This window comes from Prionailurus viverrinus, chromosome B2, assembly GCF_022837055.1.
Source record: "Prionailurus viverrinus isolate Anna chromosome B2, UM_Priviv_1.0, whole genome shotgun sequence".
Lineage (NCBI taxonomy): Eukaryota > Metazoa > Chordata > Mammalia > Carnivora > Felidae > Prionailurus > Prionailurus viverrinus.
In genome coordinates, this window is record NC_062565.1 from 124,723,027 (window position 1) to 124,750,387 (window position 27,361).

At 43.6% G+C, this 27,361-nt stretch overlaps 1 long non-coding RNA gene across 4 annotated transcripts; it reads right to left on the reverse strand.

Annotated features, from left to right (window-relative positions):
* Positions 1-751: 751 nt before the first annotated feature.
* LOC125166554 (uncharacterized) lies at positions 752-26,878 on the reverse strand. Of its 4 annotated transcripts, XR_007152460.1 has the most exons (4): positions 26,722-26,878; positions 6,338-6,406; positions 4,655-4,836; positions 752-4,130 (listed from the first exon to the last, which is right to left on the reverse strand). It is a non-coding gene; the product is annotated as an uncharacterized LOC125166554 (long non-coding RNA). The 4 variants fall into 4 exon arrangements; XR_007152462.1 differs by lacking the exon at positions 6,338-6,406; XR_007152461.1 differs by lacking the exon at positions 26,722-26,878 and having other exon boundaries at positions 4,655-5,052; positions 6,338-6,618.
* Between the last annotated feature and the right edge of the window lie 483 nt (positions 26,879-27,361).

Genomic DNA, 27,361 nt, shown 5'->3' on the forward strand with positions numbered 1-27,361 from the left:
ACTGTGGAAGGAGTCGAATATGAGGGATGACTCTTCCCCTCCCATCCCTTCCCTACTTATGCTCTGTGATGTGCATATCACTTTTCCCATCAGGCAGCTTCTATGACTCCAGCACTGTGGGAGTAACCCCCTCCTATCAACCCTAACAAAATGTCATTCAGCAGACTGTAAGGGGAATATCATCATGATGTGGAGTTTCAAGTAGAAAGTATTTTTGTTTTGTTTTTGAGAAAAATGCAGATATTGTGTTAAGAAAGAGCCCAAGGGAGCCTGGGTGGCTCAGTTGGTTAAGCATCTGACTTCAGCTCAAGTCGTGGTCTCACAATTCGTGGGCTCCAGCCCCTCATTGGGCTCTCTGCTGTCAGCAAAGCCCCTACTTCAGATCCTGTGTCTCCCTCTCTCTTTCTGCCCTTCCCCTGCTCTTTCTCAAAAGTAGGTAAACATTAAAAAAAACAAACAAACATGTTTTTGGGTACCTGGGTAGCTTAGTCGGTTAAGCATCCGACTTTTGGTTTCAGCTCAGGTCATGATCTCACCGTTAGTGGGATCAGGCCCTACATTGGGCTCTGCACTGACAGCACAGAGACTGCTTGAGATCCTCTCTCTGCCTCTCTCCCCATTCCGTCTCAAAAATAAACTTAAAAAAAGGTTAAAAATTAATTAAATGGTTCATACATTTTGAGATTTAATTAACATATTCTTTATTAAAATATTAATATTTTCAAATGAATCATTGAACATATACCATATTACATTGAAATATTTAAATTATATTCACGGAAAAGAGTATGTATGGATCTTTTTTTTTCCCCATAAAGAGCACTCTGAATAATTGTGTCTTTTTCAAAACCACCTGAAAGTATAAAATTGTAACATTTTAGAGATTGGAAAGATCATAGGCATCACTTAGCCTATTCTGTTTGTTTTCTATACAAAAATTGATCTATAATTTAAATGCCTCATTCAAAAGCAACCAACCAGACAATGGTAGAGGGGCACGTTGAGGAATCATTCTATCACATCATGACATTCCTGGATCAACCACATGGATACGCGATCCTGAGTCATAACAATTTTACAATATATTTGGAATAATAGAGTCTAGGGATCTGATCCCACATAAATACAATTTGCTAACATTTTCACGGACATTCTAAAGCAGCAGGATCCCAACTAGCAATTATTTCTTCATTTTGTACTTTTTAAAGTGTCTAGTCTCCCTCATTACTAACTCTGGCATTACCCCTTATTATCTAAACAAATACCTAAGCTTGACTCACAGTAATGTTTCTTTCCATCATCTGTTTTCATGCTTCCTCTGGCCATCACTCAGTTACCACAACACCTTCCAAATGCAGTACTTTGATGAGTACAGAGAAGCTTGAGAACCAAGAAGAATACTTTTCTGTCCAACTAGGAGCAAAAATTTTGGGGGTGCCTGGGTGGCTCAGGTCTGACTTCAGCTCAGGTCATGTCACAGTTTTTGAGTTTGAGCCCCGTGTCAGGCTCTGTGCTGACAGCTCAGAGTCTGGAACCTGCTTCAGATTCTGTGGCTCCCTCTCTCTCTCTTCCTCTGTTCGCACTCTCTCTCAAAAATAAATATTTAAAAATACTTAAAAAAGAAGCAAAATTTTTGATGAATTCCCTTCCAGAGTGATAAATTCAATTATTTACCCATTGATTCATTTAAGAATTCTTTCTGGGACACATCTCAACCCTCAGGTGCTGGATTACCTGCTGTGGAGAATCAGAGCTAAATAAGACATTGTCCTTGGACTTGTGGGGCCCATAGTCTGGTGAGGCCAAGATGTATACAGTAGGCACTGTGGATACAGGGCAGAGAAAGCAATAAACAGATATTAGCCAGGTGCTTTGGGGAGTAGAGGAGAAGGAGCCATATCTGGGAATCATAAGGAAAAGCTTTGTCTAAATATGCAAAATCCAATAAGTGAGGACATCAGGTCCTAAAACTCTTCCAAGAACAATTTCATCCCCTACAATGGAGAAGACACAGCTGAGAACCAGCATCTGGGCATTCTGACCAGAAGAATATCAACTGTCATTGCCACATCCCCAAACAGAATAGAGAGGTGGGTCTCAAGATCCCTGGAGTAGGGATAGAAGGTCAGAATTAGGGAGAATGCTCCAGAGAGAATCTACCAGAGGACCAACCCAGACATCTGTAAGCCACTTGAGCAATAGTCACTAGACAGCTTTGAAAATACATTCTCAGCTGCTCACATAGGCAGGCAGACCAGCCTAGACTGACTCTGGGAGATGCATCAGGCACAGGTGCTTTCTAACATTCTAGATACATTTTGGTCAGAGGAGTAAACTGTCACTTTACACAGCTGAGGTTGAGGCATAGCAACCAGCATTTTCTCTTTACTGGAGCTCTTGCAGCACCCAAGCCAGTGTGCTCTCCCAGATCTGCACGTGCCTGGGAGATGCCCGAATGGTTATATTGACTAACTCTCAGACCCCTCAGACCTTGTCGGGTGCCTCTCAGGGCTAACACTAGGGTGAGGACAGAGAGGCACGTAAGAGGCAAAATACAAGGAGATGCTCACTGCCAAGAACCCACCCTGCACTTGCACCATCTGAGAGAGTGCTGAGACCCACCTCTCCCCAGAGTGGCATCCAAATTCTAACAGGTGGAGGAAATTCTATGACAGGTAGATACTTGACATCTACTGTGGGACAATGAGTAGTCTGGTCAATTTCCCAAGGATCTATGATTAAAATTTCCCATTGACTGAGCACCAAAGGCTATAGTATTCCTAATGCCTGGTCCAAACATGGATTTTCTGATTTATTTTTTTTTAAAGGAAAGATTTAATTCATCCCTTAACTAGCCACCTTCCACAAGCCCCTTTCCCTCTCCCCAACTGAAAATGCATTTCACAGCCCCTGCTTGCTCTGTTCATTGAAAACAGAGATTCAAAATATATGCCTCTGAGAAAAGATTTCCATGTAAGGATAGTTTTCTAATTCTGTTGTGGCTTAAGCCTTGGTTGTAACACCTGAGTCCTGCTAAGGAGAACCAGCTCTCATGTTCAAACACAGTTTTAGGATTAGCGCGCACCTATCCCAATGCCCTCTGGCTCATTCTCCGGAATGAGGCTTGAAATTGGCAATCATTTTTATAAACAGAGTGATAACCGCAAAATAGTCAACAAATGAAATATATGGTTTAACAACTACATAATCCAGAGAGAAAACATAAATGTTATTATTTTCATAATACATCTGATTTTTTCTTTGTGATCCAATTTGCTTTAACTTCATTATTTTTCCTTTTTTAAAAAAAAAAAAAGAAGGTGAGTATGATCATAAATTTGAATCCATGTTTGTCTTTTCATTAAACTCTTTTTCTTCTATCTTCATTCCCACTAAAAAAGTCCTGTTTGGGAAAGAGGAACAAAATAATGGGAAAAAATTGTTTACAAGGCAAGAAAGACGCGTTTCCTTTATATAGTAGTGCTACTTCAGAAGAAATGGGTAGACTTTCCTCAAAGGACAAAAGAGAGAGAGAGAAATAAGTATGCTGTATTTCATAGAATCATGCATTTTTAGATACAAGATGAATTACACCTGAGACAGAGTACATTCTTTCCTTAACATGTAAGTCATAGCTTCTCACGGAACGTTTTTTTCAACACAGCTGAGGATGAGCCCCGTGACAAGAAGTCCCTTCTTCTTCGCTCCCAAGCGAAGTCCATTTGCCACCATTTGCAATATCTCCTTTCACTGAATCCCCACAAAAATTTTGTGAGGTGGGGTAGATATTTTAATCCTATTTTGCAGATGAGAACACCGAGACTCAGAGGGTTAAGGAAACTCGTTCCAGGGCCCAATTTTTGTTAGTAGCAGCGCTGGGCTTTGAACCAGGGGATGTTCTGAATGCAGGTCCACACTTGTCTTCATACAAACGAGGCTGCTTAATCCAGATGATGACTGCGTTTATTATGATGATTATGCTCAATGGTGACAAACCAAAATTATGCGTAGCCAACACGTTATTTCTGCGTGGTTGCAAGAGCAACCTCATCCTAGAAGCATTTACCACTTTGAAAAGACGGCTTTGTGAAGATATCGATGTTGTGGCCAATTCTGTAAGAATTTCTCTTCTGTCAGGAGAGAAAACTGGGGTGTGGGCAGATGTGGTTGTGCTGGCAATTCTGTCTGCTTCCAGTTCTATCTCCTATCTTTCTCACCTATTCTGTGCCCTGGGAGGCTGACCTCTATGAACTACATGAAGGCTGACCCTTCCTCCCCCTCTGGGAATTGGTTCAGCCACAGAAGTCGCTGGCAGGGGGCAGTGGGTGGCAGGCGATTGTACTTTGTATTTTTCCTCCCAGCTGCCCACTGGCCTGAGGGTTGGCAGAGACCGTATTCCTGCTCAGAGGACTACAGTTTGCCTTCTTTGGCTTCAGCTCTCTTTCTGTCTCTCTCCTCTCCCTCCCCCTCCCTCTCTCTTCCTCTCTTCCTCCTCTGTTCTCCCTTTCTCTCTCTCCATCCTTCCCTCCCATCCCACCCCCCTTTTCTCTCACTGTTTCCAAGAAATCCCTCAACCCCCTTGAATTCGCTGGCTGACAGTGGTTGCTCAGCTAGGGGTTCCCTTAGAGAAGAGCCTGAAATGAAGGCTGCGTACCTGTGTGTTTGCTTGAACATGTATCTCAGGGGGCAGTTGTGAGAGGCGGGGAGAGTGAAGGCGAAGGAAGTAAACCCCAACACAAGGATGAATTCTTGAATTGGCCACGGCTGTCGTCAGTTGGTGCTCAATCCCTCAGAATCTTCTGAGGAATCTTATGGAATGTATCCCAGAGCAGTCAGCTAGGGAAGAAATAGAGAAGTGGGCATCAACTGGCTTCCACTCCCCCCTCCTCAAGGGTGGCACCCTGGCACTAACTCCCCATCTCCAGGCTGGGCATACCTGAGTGCCAGGCAGCCCAGCCGCTGCATCAGAGAAACCCCAGCACAGGATAAGAGAGGCATCGCAGAGCAGGTCAGCGGCAGAGAAGCTGGTAGAAGCCCGCGTGGAACCCTTCTCTGTGGTAGTGGGAGGAAGGAGGAGGGCAAGAGGGCTAGTGGAAATGGCGTCCTGCTTGTGCTAGCTCTGGAGCTCTTCGTCACCCTCTTGTTTTGTTTGTTTGTTTTTACTTAACCCCACCGCTGACTGTAAATGGTTCCTTCTTTAAAATCTCCACTGCCCCATATGGTACATGTGCTTCCTGTTATAACCCTGTCCCGCTTCACTGGTATTCTGTGTCCTTTCAAGCCTTCCTTCAGAGACTCCTTCTTTTCCTTTCCTCTCTGTTCTCTCACAGACAGTAACTCCTAATGGTTTTATGCTCCCCTCTTGTAAGGGCTGGAACATTTATATTCTTTTTTGGAATCTCAGAATGTCACCCTATTTTGAAATAGGTTTTTTTGCAGATATAGATCATTGTTAAGATGAGATCATTATGGAGTAGGACAGGGCTTTAATCCAATATCGCTGATGTCCTTGTAAGAAGAGAGGAAACGACACAGACACAGAGATGCGGGAGAAACAGCCTTGGAATATGAAGGCAGAGAGATACACCTATAAGCCAAGGGAAACCAAAGATTTCCAGCCATCCACCAGCAGATAGGAGAGAGGCATGGAACAGATTCTCTCTCCGAATGCCCAGAAGGAACCCACCCTGCCGACACCTGATCTCACATTTCTAGCCTCCTCCAGAACTGTGAGAGAATAAATTTCTGTAGGTTAGGTCACCCAGTTGTGGTCTTTTGTTATGACAGCCTTGGGAAACTAGTACACACCTTGATCAAGGCTCTCCTTCCAAGTCCCACGGAGCTCTACAAAGTTTCATGTTCCGTTTTCCCTCGGCCCATCAAAACATACCTGTCATGTGTTTATCCTTCAAGGCCATGGCCTTTACCCACTGAGATAAGTGGGGAGACTGAGCGTCTAGCTTCACAATTAGCTAACATGATGCCCAGGGGCACAGCGTATCTCTTCCAGTTAGACTCTACTCTCTGCTTAAGGAAGCACTTTAAGAACCCTTAATGGCCAATGAGAGGAGAGAGATATAAGCCACTCCTTGAACCATACCCTGCAGGGCACCAGTCACCCATGTTCTGCCAGCTTGAGTTGAGAGGCTCAACTAGTCTGGAGACATCCTAAAATCCAAATACCTGCCGCCCCCCCCCCATTAGTTACCCCAACAGGAGCCACACAGCCACCAGGACTACAGGTACACTGTCCACTGCAGAGTAAATGGGTGGATCAGCCAGGTTGGGAAATAGACACCACGGTGTTTGTCTCCTGTAAGCACCCGTTTATACACACTTGCTGCTCATTTCCAGCTGTCCTCCTTCCGTGCCTTCCCTGGAACTCTGCTCCACCATATGATTAACCCTACCAGAAGAAGAAAAGGTCCAGGGTAAGAATATGCCACAGGCCTCCCTTGGGTTTGTTTCTTAGATGTCGTTCTTTAGAGGAAATATCAGGCTAAAATGAAGCTTTGCTTGCCACAGGTTTTGTTTTGTTGTCTTGTTAGTGTTTGCACATGGCGGAGAGTGGAGACATAGCCCCGTACCTCTCTGCTGCTCCACTCTGTCTCCGCAAGCGTGGATTTGAGAGATGAGCTCACTCACTCCTGTTAACCGGGGACCTGGAGGAAGGTATGAGCCTACTAGAGTGTTGGTATTCTTACCCTTGGGCTGGGGAGAATGCCTCATCACAGTGTGGTATGAGGACCAACCAAGGACATGTGGCTATGGTTTTACAGAGTAGCAGGTGCACAGCAAGCCCAGGGGACCCTTTTCACCGCTCTTCCTCCTTTCAGTCCTGTTGGAAGTATCACTTTCCCTGGTTACTTTGGTTCTATTCATTTATGCTTATTTAATTTTTTTGTGTCTTATCCCCCCAACTTCATTGTAAATTCAAGGCCAAACATTACATAGATCATTGTAAAAAAAAAACATTAATAATAGCATTTATGAGGCATCCTTATGTCAGATGCCATGCTAAGCACTTCCCTTACCCAGTCCTGACAATGACCACGGTAGGATATGAACCTCACTTTGCAAATCTGAAGTAAGGCTTACGTCAGATCACTAGTAAGTAGTGACACTGAAATGTACAACAAAGTCTGTCTTTTTTTTTTTTTTAATTTTTTTTTTCAACGTTTATTTATTTTTGGGACAGAGAGAGACAGAGCATGAACGGGGAAGGGGAAGAGAGAGAGGGAGACACAGAATCGGAAACAGGCTCCAGGCTCTGAGCCATCAGCCCAGAGCCCGACGCGGGGCTCGAACTCACGGACCGCGAGATCGCGACCTGGCTGAAGTCGGACGCTTAACCAACTGCGCCACCCAGGCGCCCCCAAAGTCTGTCTTAATTGTAGAATCTGCTCCCTTAAACAGTGCTTCTGCCCCACAGTCAGTCCTTTAGGAGGGACTCCATAGCGATACTAAAAATTGTAAGCAGAACTTGATCTATGAGACACCATACAAAACATAAATGTGCATGTTAGTGGCAGAACTCACTTGAAAAAGACTTGTGTTAAAATCAAATAAAATTTATTTCATGATTATTCAAAAAATATATTCTCTCCAGTTAGGATTTTCCCCACTCTGCCACCAGATTACTAAATTCAGTGGTGACTTCTCAGTCAGTGCTCTTGTTTCTTGATTTCTCTGCGGCCCTGGATGCAATTGATTAGACCTTTCCTTGAAACACTGCCTTCACTTGGCTTCTAGAACACCATGTCTCTTGAGTTTCTTCCTATCTCACAAAATGGTTCCTTCACTGGCTCCTCCTTTCTATCTGTTAAGGCTGGAGTGCCCCTGGACTCAACCCTTGCCCTCTACTCACCCACTGGATGATCTCATCCATTATCACAGTTTTAAATACCATACACTCAGTTCTGCTATGACACAACATGGCATTCCTAAAAATCACCGTGCCCTGCAAAATCCCACAGTGACAACCACGGGGCTTAAATGACAAATGTGACTGGGGCGCAAAACTCACACACGTCATTGGTGCATTTACAAAAAGGAGAGCCTGCTAAAAACAGTAGCACAGTTTCACACACGTGAAATGGGTAAGACACGCATGAATACTACAATAAACACGGTACTTTACCTTGACAAAGATGAACTTTGCTTGTGAAAGGGGTTGTAGCTTGAGAGTTAGTGTCATGTTATAGAAAGAAAGTTTTCTGAAATCAGTCAGGTAAGGTGCAATGACAGACACGAATGAGGACGGATCCTAATACACAGTGAACTGATGTGGCTCAGGTAGGTGTCTGAGGTGCGTGCCTGTAGTTTGAGTTTTCTTACGCAGTTCGATTCTGCCAGTGCAGTTTTATGCGCTCTTTTAGTGTTTCTTCCAGAATAAATTGTACATAATCAAATGTGAAATCCCCATTATGTTTAAATTGTTCCCTACTGTATCAACCTATGTTAGGTCTGCAAAGACACTATATATAAATACGGTCACATTCATAAGTCTTGGGGGTTAGGGCTTCAATGCATATTTTTGAGGAGTACAATTCAACCCATAACTCAGAGTTTGCCCCTAAATTTCTGGAAGCCTCATGTAATGTCACACCAGGATCTTTTTTTTTTTTAATTTTTATTGACAGTTTCCCATAGTAAAAACTATATTTTACATCATGCCCCAGCACACGCAAGCACACACACACCTGAAACTCAAGTTCACAGAACTTACTTTGTGTGATATAATCCGATATCTTCTACTTTACTCTATCAGAGAGAAAAGTTGCTACGCATGACCCACTAATTGATTTTATGACACACTTGTGAGTGTGACCTATATTTTGAATAAACACCATTCTAGAATGAGAACAAAAGGTCCTGTTCTATGATTAGATTATGTTCTAAAGGATCCTTCTTAAGTCTATTTATTTGTAAGTAGAAAACATGTGATCACCGTTGATTGCTTGGCATGGGACACTGATAAGCTTGTGTTCTATGATAAATCTTTCTTCTCCATAATTCTTCTATTTTATTTTGAAAGGTTTATTGATTTTTTGAAAGAGAGAGAGAGAGAGAGAGAACAGGTGGGGAAGGGGTAGAGAGAGAAGGGGACAGAGGATCTGAAGCAGGCTCTGTGCTGATAGCAGTCGGATGCAGGGCTTGAACCCATGAACTGTGAGATCATGATCTGAGCTGAAGTCAGACCTGAGCCAAAGTCAGACGCTTAACGGACTGAGCCACACAGGTACCCCTCTTCGCTATTTTAAGATTCATTCCATTTGCATATGTAGATTCCACACGCCCCTCCTACTTTCAGTTTGTTATATTTTCTCACATTTTGGCCACTTTGCAATCTTAAAACTCTCCTTGCCCACTGCTCTATCACATAGCAGACTGGATGAGGTTAACATGCTTACTGGTGCCTCAGAGCAAACCATGAAGACAGGATAGGCAGGAAACTAAGGCTTAAAGGCAGAGACAAACTGACCACTTGGCTTTCACCACCTGTCCTTGTCACGCAGTTTGGAAAGGGAGGTGCTTCACTACTTTCAGCCTCTGCTAGTTTTTTTTTTCTTTCTTTTAATGTTTATATTTGAGAGAGAGAGAGAGAGAGCGCGAGGGGCAGAGAGCAAGGGAGACAGAGATTCCCAAGCAGGCTCTATGCTGGCAGCGCAGAGCTCCATGCAGGGCTCGAACTCACAAATGGTGAGACGGTGACCTGAACCGAAATCAGGAGTTGGATGCTTAACCGACTGAGCCGCCCAGGCGCCCCCAGCCTCTGCTAGTCTTCATGGTCTTCCCGGGGTTTTTCCCTCACTCCTCATCAGCCCCTTTGCCTGGTGGGCTGTGTTTAAGGAGGTCGAAGATTGGTGGTGGGTGTCTGGTGCCATCTCCTGCCCCCAGCACCTGCTGCCCACTGGCCCCAGTAGTTGCATTTCACCAGCCAAGGCCCTGAGGCCACTCTGTTGCAATGAGGGGACCTCCCCCGTCTCACTCCAGCCCATAACTCACTGGATAATCCCGAAGAAATCCATCTCTACGCTCCCGGTGGCTCCGATATTTTGTGGGAGACCAAAGGTCCATTGTGTTAACTTTCCAAAAGAATATTGTAGGCCAGGAAGCTTAAATAATGTGCTCCTGTCACACCATAAATTAGTTGTAAAGTTAGAACCCAAACTAACATTCCTGATTTTCCTGGGTGTTTTCCCATGAGCCATAAAAGGTCTTCATCTTTTCACAATATTGCCAAGGGCAGGCCCTGTTTCATCTTCAAATGAACCAGGATAAGTAAAACCTGTTCAGGAAATTCTATTGTTCTCTGAAGACAACCAAGTTTTACATTTGTTGTAAGTATCTACCAAGTTGGGATCTGATCTTTTTTTCTCTTAATTCTCCTGGCCTTTCTCCCTAGCAACCCCCCAACACCCCACCCCCATTCCTCACATTCCAAGTGAGGAATCTGAGCTTGGATCTCTCCTGAAGGAGCCAAAAGAATGACTTTCCTTCAAAGACCAAAATCTTTGCTTTGCATACTTTAAGTCTCTCTGAAAGTAGTCTGTGTAAGAATTGGTTTGTCCATTCAATGTGATTTGCTTTTTTTCCTTACACACACAAAAGCTGCATTTAAATTGATGGTGCTTTATAAAATCTACAGTATCTTAAAATTACACACACACACACACACACACACACACACATAGGTATATGTATATATGTATGTATTTCAGGGTGGAAATACTTAAAATTACAGAATTTTCTACAAGTTTTCTAGCATTAAAGAATTACATTGGGAACAGTTCTAATAATTTAACTAACGTGTTTTACTTTATTTATTTACTTACTTTTAATTTTTTTTTTTAAAGATAAAGAGTGAGCACAAGTGGAGGAGAGGGGCAGAGGAAGAAAGAGAGAATCTTAAGAGGGCTCCACACTATGCGGGACTCAGTCCCACAACCCTAGGACCATGGCCCAAGCCGAAATCAAGAGTTGTGAGCCCAACCCACTGAGTCATCCAGATGCACCACTAATGTGTTTTAGATAAGACTGTAGAGTTTTCTATAAAGGCTAAATCTTCTGCTAAGACCGGCTAACAATTGAACCTCTCTCTCTTACCTTCTCTCTACTTTTTCTGGTTCTCACTAAGCATCCCACATTCCACATAATCCTACATACATGCTGCTGATTATGCATCCTTCTGGCTTATTGTCTGTGTCTTCAGAGGTCAGAAGATGGGCACATACTTTTATGGAGTCTGTAATCAATGCTTCATGGAAACTGGCTGCCATTGGGGGATGAGAGAAGCTAAGGGGTTTCCCTCTAATTTGCACTCCTGAGTACACCACTCAGTTCTTCTGGAAAACCCCTCTGAGATAAGTATTTTAGCCTTTAAAAACAAAGGTTTTTGCTTCTGCAGTGATACAGAACCTTGACGTTTCAGAACTGAAAGGAACAAAATTCAATGACCCCCCCCAAAAAAAACACTAGTGAGAAAATAAGTAAACCAAGTCTAGTATAAACAGAGGCAGAAAATTATTATTTATTACAGAAATAAGGAGTTTAAGGACAAGCAGGAGCTAAGATTAAAAGCAAGAATGGGAGATGTTTTTGAAAAGAAAAATACTTGGCAAGGTCTCCTTAGCCAGCTTACATTAGCCAACAATTTGATTCTGGTTCTGTGAAGTTATTCGTTTCACTCAAAAGAGGGGTTTTCCATTAATAAGTCTAAAAATTATCATCTAATAGCATAAGTTCATTATCCATTATAATATTATTAGTGTTTATTTCCACTGTTGTCAGGTTTCCATATGGCTTCTGCAGGATGAGGCATTTATGGTTAGGCTAGGTAATTTTTTTAAGCTGGTATTATGTTTAGTCAACCACGAGTAACAGAGAACCTAAATACAGTGGCTAGACAAAATATGAGTTGACTTATTCTTACATAACAGAAGTTGCTAGTGTGGTTACTGAAGTTGTGTCAGTAATGCAACAATGGAAGGGCCAATGTCTCTGTGATTCCCTAGCCCTGCCTTTTCCTCATGATTACAAGATGGCTGCTGAAGCTCCAACTATCAGATTTACATCCCCCAAAAGGGAAGATATATGTCCTTTTTAATGATGCAAGCAAAGTTTCTCAAAATTCACAACAGATTTTTACTTATATCTGATTGGCAAAAACTGTGCTGCTTGGCCATTCCAAGGAAGTATGGACTTTTTAAAAAATATTTATTTATTATTTTTTAGAGAGAGAGAGAGAGAGAGAGAGAGAGCATGAAATGGGACAGAGTATATGGAGTGGGCTCCATGCTGACAGCAGAGAGTCTGATGCAGGGCTCAAACTCACAAACCATGAGATCATGACCTGAGCTGAGATTAAGAGTTGGATGCTTAACCAACTGAGCCACCCAGGTACCCCTAGACTTTTGAGTAGAGGAAATAAAAGGATAAAAGTGTTAGAAATGGGTGATGGATCAGCCAACTCACAACATCTGCCAGAGTTCTTGTCTGGATCTTTCTGATACCTGATAATGTGTAAACAACCCTAGCAAGGAATGGCTTTGAGAGTTGAGTTGGCTGAGTTCAACACTTCAGTGTCACCTAGTATTTGTGTTATATTAAAAATGAGAAATCAGATTAAATCTGAAAAGTGGCACTAGTAGGTGGAATAATGGACCCCCAATTATGGCTACATCCTCATGTTCCAAACCTGTGATCTTGTGATAGAGAGATGGGGTGATTATCATGCTATCAAGGTGGGCCCAGTGTTCCTGGGAAGAGAAAAGCAGCAGTGTCAGGGTCATAGGTCAAGAGATAGGATCATGGTAGCAGGTGCACAGAGACAAAGGAGGACATGTGAAGATGCTGTGCTGTTGGCTTTGAAGATGAAGGAAGGGGCCACAAACCAAGGAAGATCACGGCTTCTAGAAGCTGAACAAGGAAGGGAAATGGGCTCTTCCCTCGAGCCTTCTGGAGGAACGCAGCCCTACTGGCTCCTGGATTGTAGGACTTCTGACCTCCAGACTATAAGGTAATCAATCCATGCTATTTTAAGCCACCAAATTTATGGTAATTTGTTACAGCAGCTGCAGGAAACTGATACAGTGGCCCAGGTCAGATTAGAATGGAGGCTTCAAAGGCTCTTGAAAAGTGAAAGTTAATGTCTCCTAAGAGTAGGGCTTCAAGCCTCAGAATTATCCTCTATGGGGCAATAAGTGCTAACACTGAATAATTACTGTGTGTTTGCAAAACACAAAGTGCGCTGTAGGCATTTCATTACCCCCTTGAAACAACCCTATGAGGTACACACTAATAGTATCTTCCATTTTTCTCAGTACAGATGAATAAATTGCCAAGGGCCAGGGATGGGGGGAACTAGGGAGTCGAGCATGGGTGAATTTGGGGCACATGCTGACACGGGTGTCAGGTTACTGCTAAGGAGGGTCTGGGGACAGTGGTACAGGTTCACCAGACTCCTTGAAAATAGTTGGCTGCTACATCCGTGGCTGGGAACCCGCAAGACCATGTGGGACACAAAGGGTCACTTAGGGGATTCTCCTTGCTCTTTTCATGAAAGCTGGGAAGAACTGGACCAAGGATCAGAATTCTAGCTGAACAACTTGGTGGGAACATTGAGCTGCACAGAGATCCTTTTGTGTTTGTCCTGCACTGGAAGCATCGCCAGCGGCTGGTACTAACAGAGGAAATATACGTCTGTAAAAGGCAATCTCAATAATTTCTCAATAATTTTAGAGAAAAACGACACTACTATCAGAATACCAAGGTGTTCTAGTCTCCCAAAAGTGATGTTTGAACCCTGATGAGGTTCAAACAAACAAACAAACAAACAAACATAAAGCAGCCCTCACTCCTCACGGTTCTGATACAAATGAGTTTCAGTTAACACAACACATATAACGCATGGGTTGCCTGTATAAATTCTCAAAGGAATGAAAGGGAAATAATCCAGAAAATTACTCCACAAGAATTCAGATGTTAAAAACACGTTAGGTGCTACTGCCTTGAATACGATATCTATCAAAAGCAACTATTTTAATAGTATTCTGAAAATCCTAAAGGGATGTATATATGAAAGCAATTATTTAAAGTTTAATGACATTTATGAAGGAAACTTCAAAACCTTCAATTTATTAACTTGATGGTTAGTGAAAGATGTTCCAAATGTAAGGGAAAATATGTTTTTAAAAAGTGGTTGATGAAATTATGCATAAGAATAGCTAACAAACACCAACTATTTAAATGTATTACATGTACAAACATCAGCATCAAAGTGAGGGCATAAGAGTCGCCAACTTTTACGTTATCAGAATGAACATGATCTGAAAGGGATCTCTTAAGTCCATTGTTTAGCTTACCTTGATGTATTCTATTTTTGTAAAAAAGGAAACCAAACAAAAATACTTGTTTTCTAAGACCTTCCCTTTTTCTGTGTTTAAACTGGATTTAGAACCATTCAAAAATAACTCGGGGTCCTCGAAGACTAGCTGGGGAAAAAGAGTGTGTCTCATTCTCAGGGCACAGAAGGGGATATACAGGCAAGGAAATCACACAATGAGATGTTCAGGTTTAAAAAGTAAATCAGATGAAGGGTCAAGCGGTAAGTTTACGTGACTTATGGATGATCATCTGCAATCTTTATGTTTCAGACTCTTTTTACATCATCATCCTTTGTCCTAAAAGATGACAGTCCTGGCTGTTACTTCCTGTGTACGTAAGGGGGGCTGGAAGGGAATGAGGCATAACCGGCCTCCTCATCCCCGTTTCCTCCCGTGTTCATGGCATATTCAGACTATGACCACAGCTTCCAGGCCCCACAGCTATTTCTGGTGACGCCTCAGAGCTGGCACAATGGGAAGATTAGAATTAACCCATGGTTTTTCCACTTGACACGCTTCCTTGTTATTTTCAATTCGTGTCACCTGCATTGTGGGACTTCCAATCATGCTTAATATATACTTGAAGGATCTCTCCTGCCCATTTTTAGAATCTTCCAGCGGCAAGCTTTTTTTTTTTTCTCATTCAGCACAAGACTTTAAGCACATATATGAAGGATTCATAGGCTCTAACCAAGGTGAAACAAGTCAGAAATGAGAACCAGTCGCTAAAAGACGTTACACAAAGAAACTGATTTTGCAATCAATAAATTCGGAAATTGGATCACAACTTGCTGGCCCACCTGTGAAGCATTCTTAGCACACCTTCCTCAATCTCCCAGCTTTCGTGAGATATAGAATTGACATATAATGTGTAAGTGTAAGGTGTTCAGTATTATGATCTGATACCCATGTATGCTGCAAAATGACGACCATGGTAAGATTTAGTTAGCACATCCATCACCTGACAGTATTACAATTTTTTTTTTCTGTGTGGTAAGAACGTTTAAGATCTCTCTTAGCAACTTTTCAAGTATACGATACATATTATTAACTATAGTCACCACAATGAATACTGAGCCCCAGAACTTAATCATCTTAAAGCTAAACATTTGTACACTTTGACCAATGTCTCTCCATTTCCCCCACCCTCAGGCCCTGGCAACCACCATTCTATTCTGTTTCTATGAATTTGTCAGCATTCAGTTTTCTGTGGTCCACCTCTTGAGAGTTATATAATACACTGAATTTTGACATACTTTTCCCAGCCTCGTCTTACCTCACATTGAGCCTGGAACATGAGACTAAAAGAGATACAGCTCAAAGCAAGCCCTTTCTACACATGAAATGCTCCCTTTAACAAACACCCATTAGAGCCCTATTGTGTACAATTCAGAAGTCAATATTTCTTTTTAGGACCTTGTTTTATTTATTTATTTTTTATTTTTATTTTTTTTTTAATATTTGTTTTTGAGACAGAGAGAGACAGAGTGTGAATGGGGGAGGGTGAGAGGGAGACACAGAATCTGAAGCAGGCTCCAGGCTCTGAGCTGGCAACAACAGAGCCCCATACGGGGCTTGAACTCACGGATAAGATCATGACCTGAGCCTAAGTCGGACGTTTAGCCGACTGAGCCACCCAGGCGCCCCTAGGACCTTGTTTTAAATAAGATAAAAGGGGGGGCGCCTGGGTGGCGCAGTCGGTTGAGCGTCCGACTTCAGCCAGGTCACGATCTTGCGGTCCGTGAGTTCGAGCCCCGCGTCAGGCTCTGGGCTGACGGCTCAGAGCCTGGAGCCTGTTTCCGATTCTGTGCCTCCCTCTCTCTCTGCCCCTCCCCTGTTCATGCTCTGTCTCTCTCTGTCCCAAAAATAAATAAACGTTGAAAAAAAAAAGTTAAATAAGATAAAAGGGAAATACGATTGACTGCTGGCTCTGAATTTGGCAGGAGGGCTGTTGGGCCATTTGTGATGTCTTAGAAAGAGAAGCAGCAGTCCAAGAACTTTCCCCTGCCTCACTTTGTCTGTCCCTGTAGTGGGACTTCAAGGAAAGAGCAGCCTGAATTTCATCCCTGGTGATAACAGAGCTTGGAGAGAAATTTGCTAAGATAATAAAGCTAAGATGCATTAAACACTTAAGTATGGAGCTAAGATGCATTAAACACTGAAGTATAGAGCAACTTTCTGAGCTGTTTGCGCATGTTAATTTACTGCCATCTCCTAACTCTAGGAGGCAAGTACTGTTATTATCTCCACATAACGATGCAGTAGAGGCACAGAGAGGCAGGGTGACAGGACAACAGAGTAAAGAGGAGTCAGGATTAGAAGGGATGATTCCTAACAGGAGGAGCTGGCCCTCATCACGGGCATGGGGCAAGTACTTACAGAATGGATACAGTTGCAGACACTAGAAGAGAGCTCTGCTTTTCAGAGAAATGACATTTGGAGAAGGAACCCTAGCATACAGGAGTTGATTACAGTGATGGAGGCACTGTGAAGAAACTCCCAGGTCTGGGAGGCAGACAGAGTTAGTAGGTATCCAGAAGCTCTTGGCAGAGAGCAGGAACCAGGTGCCAGGTCAGGATCCAGTTCTGGGGGTGGAACGTGAAAGCCCAACATGGACTGTGGTGCTGAAACAAGTCTAGGTTGTTAAGATTCTGATTCCAACTGATTTTAGCGTGTGGCTTTCTTCCCCATGTCACCGAGCAGCTCTCTGTAGGACACCAGCTAGGTGTCCTACGATTCAACTCAAGTCTGATGCTGTCTGCCTGGAAGCGGTGTCAGATTGCACAGGTTAAAGGTTCAGTTCTACAAGACTCCGCCCATCCCCACTCGGGTGCCAGATGCAAGTCAGGTTGTCACCTGTGCTTCTGTCTGGCCACAGATTGGGGGTTCCAACAACCTCATCCTTGGGTTCAATTGATTTGCTAGAGCAGGTCACAGAACTCAGAAATATCTTACTAGACTACTGGTTTCTTATGAAAGAATATAACTCAGGGATGGCCAGATGGAACAGACGCATAAAGCAAGGTATGGGGAAAGGGCATAGAGCTTCCATGAACTCTCCAGGCACACCACTCTCCTCAAATCTATGTGTGTTCACCAACACCGACACTTTCTGAGCCACGTCCTTTTGGGTGTTTAAGGAGGCTTCGTTACAAAGGCACGATTGATTAAATCATTGGCCATTGGTTCTAGCCTCTCTCCCCTCCCTGGAGGTCAGAGCCAATAGGACTGAGTCCCAAACTTCTCATTGCTAGGTTGGTTGGTTCCCCAGGCAACCTGCTCCCATCCTGAGGTGCTTGCCAAACACCCCCGCATTAACATAACAAACGACAACTCTATCACTTTCACGCTTTAAAAATTCCTAGAGTTTTATGAGCTCTGTGTCTGGAATGGGGTCAAAGACTAAATGTCCATTTCTTATTATAAATCACAATATCACAGTTGTCTATGCAGCTACTTGAAGAGAAATTTGAGAACTGGAACTAAAAGAAACCATCTGGTACTATCAAACGGTAGTACCAGATGAGGACTGATCTAAGGAAGAAGGGGGAGAATTGTTACCCAATGGGAAAAGAAGGCCCAGAGCTGAAGAATAATCAAGGAAACTAGCTGGACCTCCCCTCCAGCTTGTCCTTGGCCACTCAGAGCCCAGCTGTTCCTGTTTCTACCCATCCTGACCCAGTTGTGGTCAGATGGCCCAGATCTTAGCCAGGAAGAAAAGAAGCAGTAGGCTAAATCTGTCAGGAAGTCTAAAACCCCCAAACTCCCCATGCCATCCAGAAGACAAACACGGACTGAAAGGACTGAAGCATCCAGCAGTAGACTTTAAACTTGGTCTTGGGGCGCCTGAGTGGCTCAGTGGGTTGAATGTCTGACTTCAGCTCATGTCAAGATCTTGCAGTTTGCGGCTTCGAGCCCCGTATCGCTCTCTGTGCTGACAGCTCAGAGCCTGGAGCCTGCTTCTGATTCTGTGTCTCCCTCTCTCTGCCCCTCACCCTGCTCAGGCTCTGTCTCTCTGTCTCTCAAAAAGATATAAACGTTAAAAAAGAAGTCAAGAAATCATAATGCTATTTTTTTTAATATGGAAAGATAAGAAACAACCCAAATCTCATGAGACAGCAACAAAATCAGGAACAGTGTTTAATCACATAGTATACAGTCATCACACATCAGGTTTTCAAGGAATATTTACTGTCCTAGGAAAATGCTCATCAAGGTATGACAAAAAGCAGACTAACCTACCAGAATGTTCTCTGGACTTGCTGGGGGCAATTATATTTATGCTTAATAGAGATATTACTCTGGAAAATATAGCCTTGTTTTACATAACAAATAGATTGCTTCCAATCATGCAATATGATACACTGTTACACTGTAAAAATAATCAAGATTCATGAAATATAAAAATATTCTTTCACAACACTTTTATGACATTTTTTTTAAAAAGCCTGTCACCCGAAATGTCTAGAAATATTGAAAATAACTTACTTAGGGTGAATTTACCCTTTCTATTAACTTTTAGACAACTTGTTTTTTTTTTTCCTTTTGGAACTAAAAAATTATACAATTTAAAGTTACTACATAGGAACTATAATTATTCGCATACACTCTTTAACACAGCAGATCAATACACATTGGCGTTTACTTTCAATAGATAAAAATGAAAGTAGTTAAATATTTTTGTTAGGTTATTATCTGACCTAACTACCTGGAGGGAAAAAGAAAAACCTCTTTGAGCAGAATTTCACGGTTTGGAACACTTTTCGATGGTGCAGAGTTTCTGTCAGTATAGACTGAGCACCAAATATAGGCAAATTTTAACTTCTTGAGGCTTTGAAACTGTAAAGTAGAGATAGGGAACTACCCACACTCTTTTTTTTTTTTTCTTTTTGCATCATACCCTATGCATGAAATAAAATTTCTTTGGCAAAGGGCGCTGAAACCCCACTTCAGTAGACCTTTAATATTTGCTGATCGGGGAGGTGCGTAAGCGTTGTTGATGGTAGGGAACTAGTTTTTATGTTTTTAAAACCTAATGGTGAGGATGGGAGTGGCATGGTGTAAAAGGAAGGTGGGCTTCACTGAAAAAGTGCAGATGGGCAGGCTGATTTCCTTTCATGCACTGACAGAAAGAGACAAGGCTGGAGATACGAGGTCCCAAGCGACAGGAACCTGAGAGAGTCAGGACAGGCTGATGGGTGGGTGGGTTGGGACAGGGCGAGGGTAGCTCACAGGAGCCTCAGGAAGCACAGGGAAAGGAGTGCGATCTGGTCCCAAGAAGATGACCTTAAAGAAGGAAGGCAGATGGCAAAGGAAATGGGTCAGCTGTATGGTCAAGAAGCTGGAGTGAGGGTACCTGGGGAGCCCATGGTGTGGCCTCATAGTTTTATTCAAACTAAAGACTGAGTCTTAGGTCTTGCATATTTCCTCATTCTATGTTTTCTGGTGCCCCTTCCCCTCAAGAGATAACAACAACTAATTCAGGCACCACTGGGCAGCTGGGACCCGGGCTCCCGGGTATCGTCCCCCGGCTTGTGGCAGAAAGCAGTAAACTGAGAAGATACTGGGGAGTCTATGGGTATTTGAAGGCAGGGAGAGGGGCAGGAGGAGGTCTGTGGACCGAAATTTGCACTTTGCCCCACCAATCTCGGGTCATTCTCGGCAGCGTCTGGATTTGCCCCACCTCGTAGGGATGTAAAGGTACACCTGGTACACGAAACCCCAGTCAGGAACGCCTGCCCTCGGTCCAGTCAGCCCTGTGCTCACTGTCCTCCTGACTCACCACAGGCATTTCTCCCACCGTTGTTGTTTGTCTTTACGACGTTCAGAATGACATCTCTCGATTGCCAGGACGCTTCCAAATGCATGTGCTCATTTTGGTTGATACTCTTACCTCCTCTCACTACCCACACCCATTTTTTTTTTAAAAAAAAGGACCTGACGTCTATAAGTTGATGCTCTGTATGCATTGAAATTGAAAATTAAAAACTACGTGGAGAAAGGAGGAAGCAAGTATACAAGCTGATATCCTCTCTGTAAAAGAGCCAGCCCCAAAGAAATCGATTAAGGAAGATAAATTACAATTATTAATATCTACTAATATCTCAGAAAAAAATTCATTTCCATACAAGTTAACATCAGTGTCATTGTATTTGATTAAAAATTGTCTTGTACCTTTGAAGGCAAATAATCCAAAAGATGCACAAATGTATTCGTATCAATCTTAGCCAAAATGACACCAGATAGCAGTAGCTGTATAAAGGCAATCATTTGGCAAAATCAAATATGAAAAACAAACACAAGGATGCTTGGTCACCAATGTGGAACCTGAAAATCAAGTAGAGTGAAGCAATGTTGAATTTAAAAAAATTGTTTTTAAAGCATGGAGTTTGAAATCAGATAGACCTGGATTCAACTTAGTTTAACACTAACTGTGTCACATCACTTCTCTGTGCTTCAACTTATTCACATTTAAATCTTTGAAAGCTTGCTTTGAGAAATAGGGATAGATGTCTAAGGAAACTACAACAGTGCCGGGTACACAGAAGTCACTCAATAAATGGTATTTACAATGAGCACCTACAATGCTCCAGACACTATTCTAGGTGCTAAAATTACAGTGACGAATGGAAGAGATCTTTGTTTTGGTGACATGTGCGTTGTGGTGGGAGCAAATAGCCAATGAAGAAGTAGGAGAAGAAGGAAGGCAGGAAGACAGGGAGAGAGGGAAGAAGGAGAGGTAGGAGGGAGATTCAGGGAGTGATATTTCCTATTAAAAAAATATCAGAGTAATAGAAGGTATCTTGCAGCAAAGGGTAGTTAGTCTAGCTAAGTAGTCAGGGAAGGATTCTCTAAAGAGGTCACCTCGTCTCTGAGTCTTTTCTGATGAAAAAGAAGCTGGAGTACGTTGAGATCTTGAGAAAAAGCATTCCAACCAAAGGAAATGGCAAAAAGAAAAGCTGTGAAACGAGAACAAATTTTGCATTCTCCAGAGACAAATTAAAGGCCAATGAGTGATGGGACAAGGGGTACAAGATTAGATCCAAGATATTGGCAGGACCATCTCAGGGAAGTCCTTGGGCCCTAACAAAGTTTGTATTTTATTCTAATTATAGTAGGAAATTATGGGAGGGACTTAAATGGGAGGGTGAGTGATATTATTAAATATAGTCTTTAAAAAGAGGATTCTGTATGATGTATGAAGAATGAAGGGGAGTGTCTGTGGGTGGAGAGAGGGTGAAAGCAAGCAGACCAGTTAGGAGGCTATTGGAGCAGTTCAGTTAAGACACAGTGGCTTCTTGGACTAGCCTAGTAGCAGTAGAGGGGGTGAGATGTGGTTGGATTAAGGCTCTATTTGGGAGGGAGAGCTGACTTCCAAGGAATTGATGTGAAGGAATGAAAGAGATCTGGGTTGATTCCCAGATCCTAGACTTGAGCCACAGACTGAACAGTAATGCCATTATTATGACAGTAAAGAGGAGGGTTGGCATGGTTGATGTCAGGATCGTCGAACATATAAGTAGAGATGCCAAGCAGACAGGTAGACACACAGGCTGGAGATCAAGAGCACTCCTGGGAGATAATATTTGTATCAGGTATAATGTAAAGTGCATCATGTGAAGTGTCCAATTCAGTTTTGCTAAATTGAAAAAAAAGTTTGAGCCCAATAACAAGAGATATTCACTGTTTTTCAGGAAATTAGATCTTGAAAACTTTTATTTAACTGACACTTAAGCTACTTTTACTGACACACAAGGGTTGGCTCAGTAAAAACTATGATTTGCCTGTGGTCAGCAAAATGTGATACAAGCAAGTGATGATTCCGTTGCAGTATCAGAAACACGGTTTCCATACCGACAAAACCCATACAGCAAGCACAGTGTCCTTGATTCTAGATAAAGTGCTGCTTCACTGGTTCACATCTTGGGATAGGTGTAGTTAAAATCCCTTCTTCTGGAAGGAAAAAAAGAGAGAGAGAAACACCCACGGAGTTTTATTTTTCTTGACACATCCAATGCTATCCAAGCTGGCCTGGCAGGCATCATGACAAACTGATTTGAGTTAGACTCCTCTGTTCTTCTCTGGTAGGATCCCGGTGCTGCCATCAGGGAGCATCTAGTTTATGAGCGACTCGCTTAACACACATGAGACACAGGCAAAGGCAATATAACTGACTGCGTGAAAGGGACAACAGTGTGTGTGCGTTTTGATCTGTGCTCTTGGCTGCTTTTCTCCTACATGTTGCCAGCACTGGTGACACTTTCTAGATGAACTACTCTCAGGGGAGAACACATCATCCCAAGTCAAAGGAGTTTGTGAAATTTCTAACTGGGTTTCTTAACTGCAGAGCATGCACAATCATCTGAAAGCCAAAGGGCTACTTACTTCTAAGAACTAGATTTCTCAAGATAAACAAACAAACAAACAAACAAACAAATGGGTTCCATGGAATTCTAAGAGCTGAGCTTTAGGGATCAAGAACCCAGTTTGGTGGAACGAACACTTGGTTTGGACTAACTTCCACAGAATAGTAAGGAATACCAGTCGATGTATCTACCTTTCCATCCAAAAAGGAAACGAAGATTTACCAGTGAGCCAGAGGAAGAGATTCAGAGATGATTAAGACAGGGTACTTAATAAGAATAACGTAACTGATGGCAAAATCTGGTCCCTCTGGCGGTCAGACCTTATGTGGAACGTGGTAAAGACACTCGTTAGGTTTAGGAGACTTCTAACAGCACCTTCCAAGGCAGAGCCCAAGAGGACAGGGAGTCTCATAGAAAAGCTTTGAATTTGAAAGATGTTGGAGCAGTTTGGCTCTTGGATCCAGATTGGCAATGATGGGGGGATGTGTCTGAGCAGACAGGCCTCAGCACAGCCTTGCAAAGTCCTGCATGGCACTGAAGAATAAGGAGAGGCAATTGAGAGTTTTGAATACCCAGGCAGGGGTGTAGAGGGAGTATGGGAGCTGGTAAGTCACGAGAGGTCTAGGAGCAGGGCAGGAGGACACAGCAGTGTTGGCTTCATGATTGATGGGGGTCAGGTCAGAGCCCAGAGTCTTCAACAGCACAGCTAGCCTTCCACATCAAAGGCCAGGCAGGAGGGGAGATGCCTTAAGGATGCCAGCCATAGTTCTCCAGAGCCCAGAGCATGACTGCACAGTGGCCATCAAAGGCAAAGGACTGCATAAAATCCCAGATTATTATTATTATTATTATTATTACTTTTAATGTTCATTTATCTTTGACCGAGAGAGACAGAGAGAGCATGAGCAGCGGGGGAGGGACAGAGAGAGAGGGAGACCCAGAATCTGAAGCAGGCTCCAGGCTCTGAGCTGTCAGCACAGAGCCCGACGTGGGGCTCGAACTCACGGACCGCAAGATCATGACCTGAGCCAAAGTCAGATGCTTAACCGACTGCACCACCCAGGCACACCCAAACCCAGATTATTTCTAAGCCCCCTACACACTGAGGTCACTCCTAGGGCATAAAAGGGGGGGAAACTCTGACTATGACTGCCTCCTTACAAAAAGAGGCAACATCTTAAACTGGAAGTAAGGAGCTACCTTAATGTGGAACTATTAAGAGCTTTAGGTTATCAGTTATCAGGACAAATGACGTTGACAAGTGGAACTGAGCTGAGTTTACTCACACAAGAATTCAAAATGTTACACGTCTTCATATTTGATTTGCGGCTGTACATTTGGAAATGGCTGCGTGGCCTCAGTTATGATACACCGGCTGAAAGCTGCACGGCATTTCAAAGTTGAGCGACAACGAGTGAGGCCGGGAATGATGAGGCAATGGTTAGGGAGGAGGGGAGGTGAGCTGGCCTCCACAGCAGAGAGGGGAGGGTGGGATGCTGGGCCAGAGGCAGTGCCAGAGCCACATAAGCAGAAACCTGCTGAGTGAGACCTGAGGTCAGCAGAGGGCTCCTGTGAAAGGAGAAATTGCATGCTGGGAACGGGGAGCCCCACAGCAGAGAAGTTCACAGAGTCACCTTTCTTGCCCCGCCCATGCTCCCTAGAGAGATTACTCCTAAGGTCACTGATGGGAGGTCAGTGCCGTGGGCCCTGAGCCCACCTGCCTTCTAATGGCACCCTTGACTGATTGGACTGAGGGTTATACATACAGAACCCAAACAGGCCAACCTGGAGCCCTCTCCCATGGGTCTGGAACTGGGACACAAGGACTCTAGTTCATTGGCTCTCAAAGTTTAATGTACACAAGAATCATGTGAGATTCCCAAGCTCTAAAACCATATCTTTGGGTCTGGAGCTGAAAAATATTTGATCTTCAGGATCTGTGATCTTCAGGGTGTATCTGCAGCAGGTTTGAAGCACAGGATACTTTTAAAAAATTTTTTATTTTTAATGTTTATTCATTTTTGAGACAGAGAGGACAGAGCATGAGAGGGGGAGGGGCAGAGAGAGAGAGGGAGACACAGAATCCGAAACAGGCTCCAGGCTCTGAGCTGTCAGCACAGAACCTGACACGGGGCTCGAACTCATGGACCGAGAGATGGTGACCTGAGCCAGTCGGAAGCTCAACCGACTGAGCCACCCAGATGCCCCTACAGGATACTTTTAACAAGTATCCCCAGTGAGTCTAAGATGGGAATGCCACAGATCACAAACTGAGAAGCAGGCCTCTGGGCTGGGGGCTTCTCTAGAGCTAAGGTGGACATTTTTAGCCAAACAAATGATGAAGCAGAAGAAGGAGGTCTGTCTATAGAGAGAAGCATAAAGCCAACATGCACAGAGAAGTTGTGCGGCAGGTGGGAAGCTGGCTAACCCATCACGTTTCCCAACCCTTCCCTCCTTGCTTACCTCACTCAAGTAGAGACTAGAAACTCTAAACACCTGTGCCCGGTCTCCTTTGAAACCAGCAGGTCATATGACAAACTCTTGGCCAGTGAGAGGTACACAGAAGTCTGCTTTTTTGGGGGAGCACATTTTGGGAAAGCTTTTGCCTTCATGACGGAGGGGTAGCCACAGGGCACAGTTGCCCATTGTTGCGCTTCTTCCTGCACAACATCTGGAGCAAGACATCTGTAATCCATGAGGCAAGACCCACAAGCAGAGTCCACACACTGAGAATGCAAAGCAGGAGAAAGGCCTCCAGTCACAGACCCAATCCCCCCCGCCCCTTGCGGGTGGCGCCTATATACAGTGGAGTATGTTTACATCTTTAGTGACTTCGTAGGAGGGTAACGAGGACCAGGAGGATAAAACTGTAGACCTTCCAGGGAGTCCTGGAGCTGTATCAGTGGCAGGAAGAGGATCACTCACTGCCCCTGGTCTCACCCAACCGCTAGGTAGAAATAGTTGAGAGCAAGGAGGCATGTATAATAATCAGCTCAGGAACAATCTCAACGGGGGCAAGGGGTGCCTGTTGGCTCAGCTGGCTGAGCGTCCGGCTTCAGCTCGGGTCATGATCTCACGGTTGACGGGTTTGAGCCCCATTTCAGGCTCTGTGCCGACAGCTCAAAGCCTGGAGCCTGCTTCGGATTCTGTGTCTCCCTCTCTCTCTGCCCCTGCCCTGCCTGCGCTCTCTCTCTCCCTCAACAATAAATAAACATTAAAAAAAAGTTGAAACAAAAAGCAAAAAACAAAAAACAGGGGCATTCTCAGATCATTAAAAAGAGAGCTCACTGCCTATCCAAGAAAATGAATCTGCTGGATTTTCCTTACTAGTATAATGAAGTACCTGTAAGACATATATAGTTACCCTATAGATGATGTCACTATATTATAGTTATAGGCAATAAGAATTTAAAGACCTCAAGTTGCAAAAAAGAAAAAGAAAGAAAGAAAGAAAGAAAGAAAAGAAAGGAAGGAAGGAAGAAAGAAAGAAAGAGAAAGAAAGAGAGAAAAGAGAAAGAGAAAGGAAAGAATAGGAACCCCCTCCCACTAAACTCAATAGGAAAGGTGATTAAGCTCCTCGGATGAAACCAGAGAGCACTGCCACAGAAGGATCTCAGTCTGAACAGTGGCTCAGGTTTGAATCACCATGGGCAGTACACCCAGGTTCAAGGACCCACCCAAGTGAAGAAAGTTTCCATTGATCTGAAAATCTTTGGGACAGTACAATGGCTGAAAACCTAGGAAGGCAGACTTCTTAAAAACCTTAAATAATAAGATTAAGAAGCAACATCAAATCTACTGAACTTTTTAAATCCGGAATGACGAGAAGGTTTTTAAATAGTTTTGTAACCACAGTGACATTTTGCGTTGTGCTGTTTGCTTCCTAAGGTGGTAAATAGTATATTAGTTTCCTGTGTCTGCATGACAAATCGCCACAAACTTAAAACAATAGAAGTGGATTCGCTTACAGTTCTGGAGGAGGACAGAAGTCTGAAATCAAGGTCTGGCTGCCTCCAGGACCTCTAGGAGACGATGTAGCCCTTGCCCCCTCCAGCTTCTGGTGGCTCTAGGCATTCCTTGACACGTGACCACATCACTCCAATCTCTGCCGCTGTGGTCACATGGGCTCCTCCTCTTCTGTGTGTCTGTCCGCTCTCCCACTGTCTTTCCCCTATAAGGACACTTGTGATTGGATTAAGTCCCAGCCAGATAATCCATGATAATCTCCCTGTATCAAGACATTCAACTAAATCAGCAAAGATCCTTTTTCTTTGCAAGGTTACATTTAGGTTCTAGGAATTAGGACCTGAAATCTTTGGGTGGTCAAAAATACGCCTACTACAAAGAGTTACTAAGAAAATTTGATAGACCTGACATGTGATTTTAAATTTTTTTTTTTCAACGTTTATTTATTTTTGGGACAGAGAGAGACAGAGCACGAACGGGTGAGGGGCAGAGAGAGAGGGAGACACAGAATCGGAAACAGGCTCCAGGCTCCGAGCCATCAGCCCAGAGCCTGATGCGGGGCTCGAACTCACGGACGGCGAGATCGTGACCTGGCTGAAGTCGGACGCTTAACCGACTGCGCCACCCAGGCGCCCCGACATG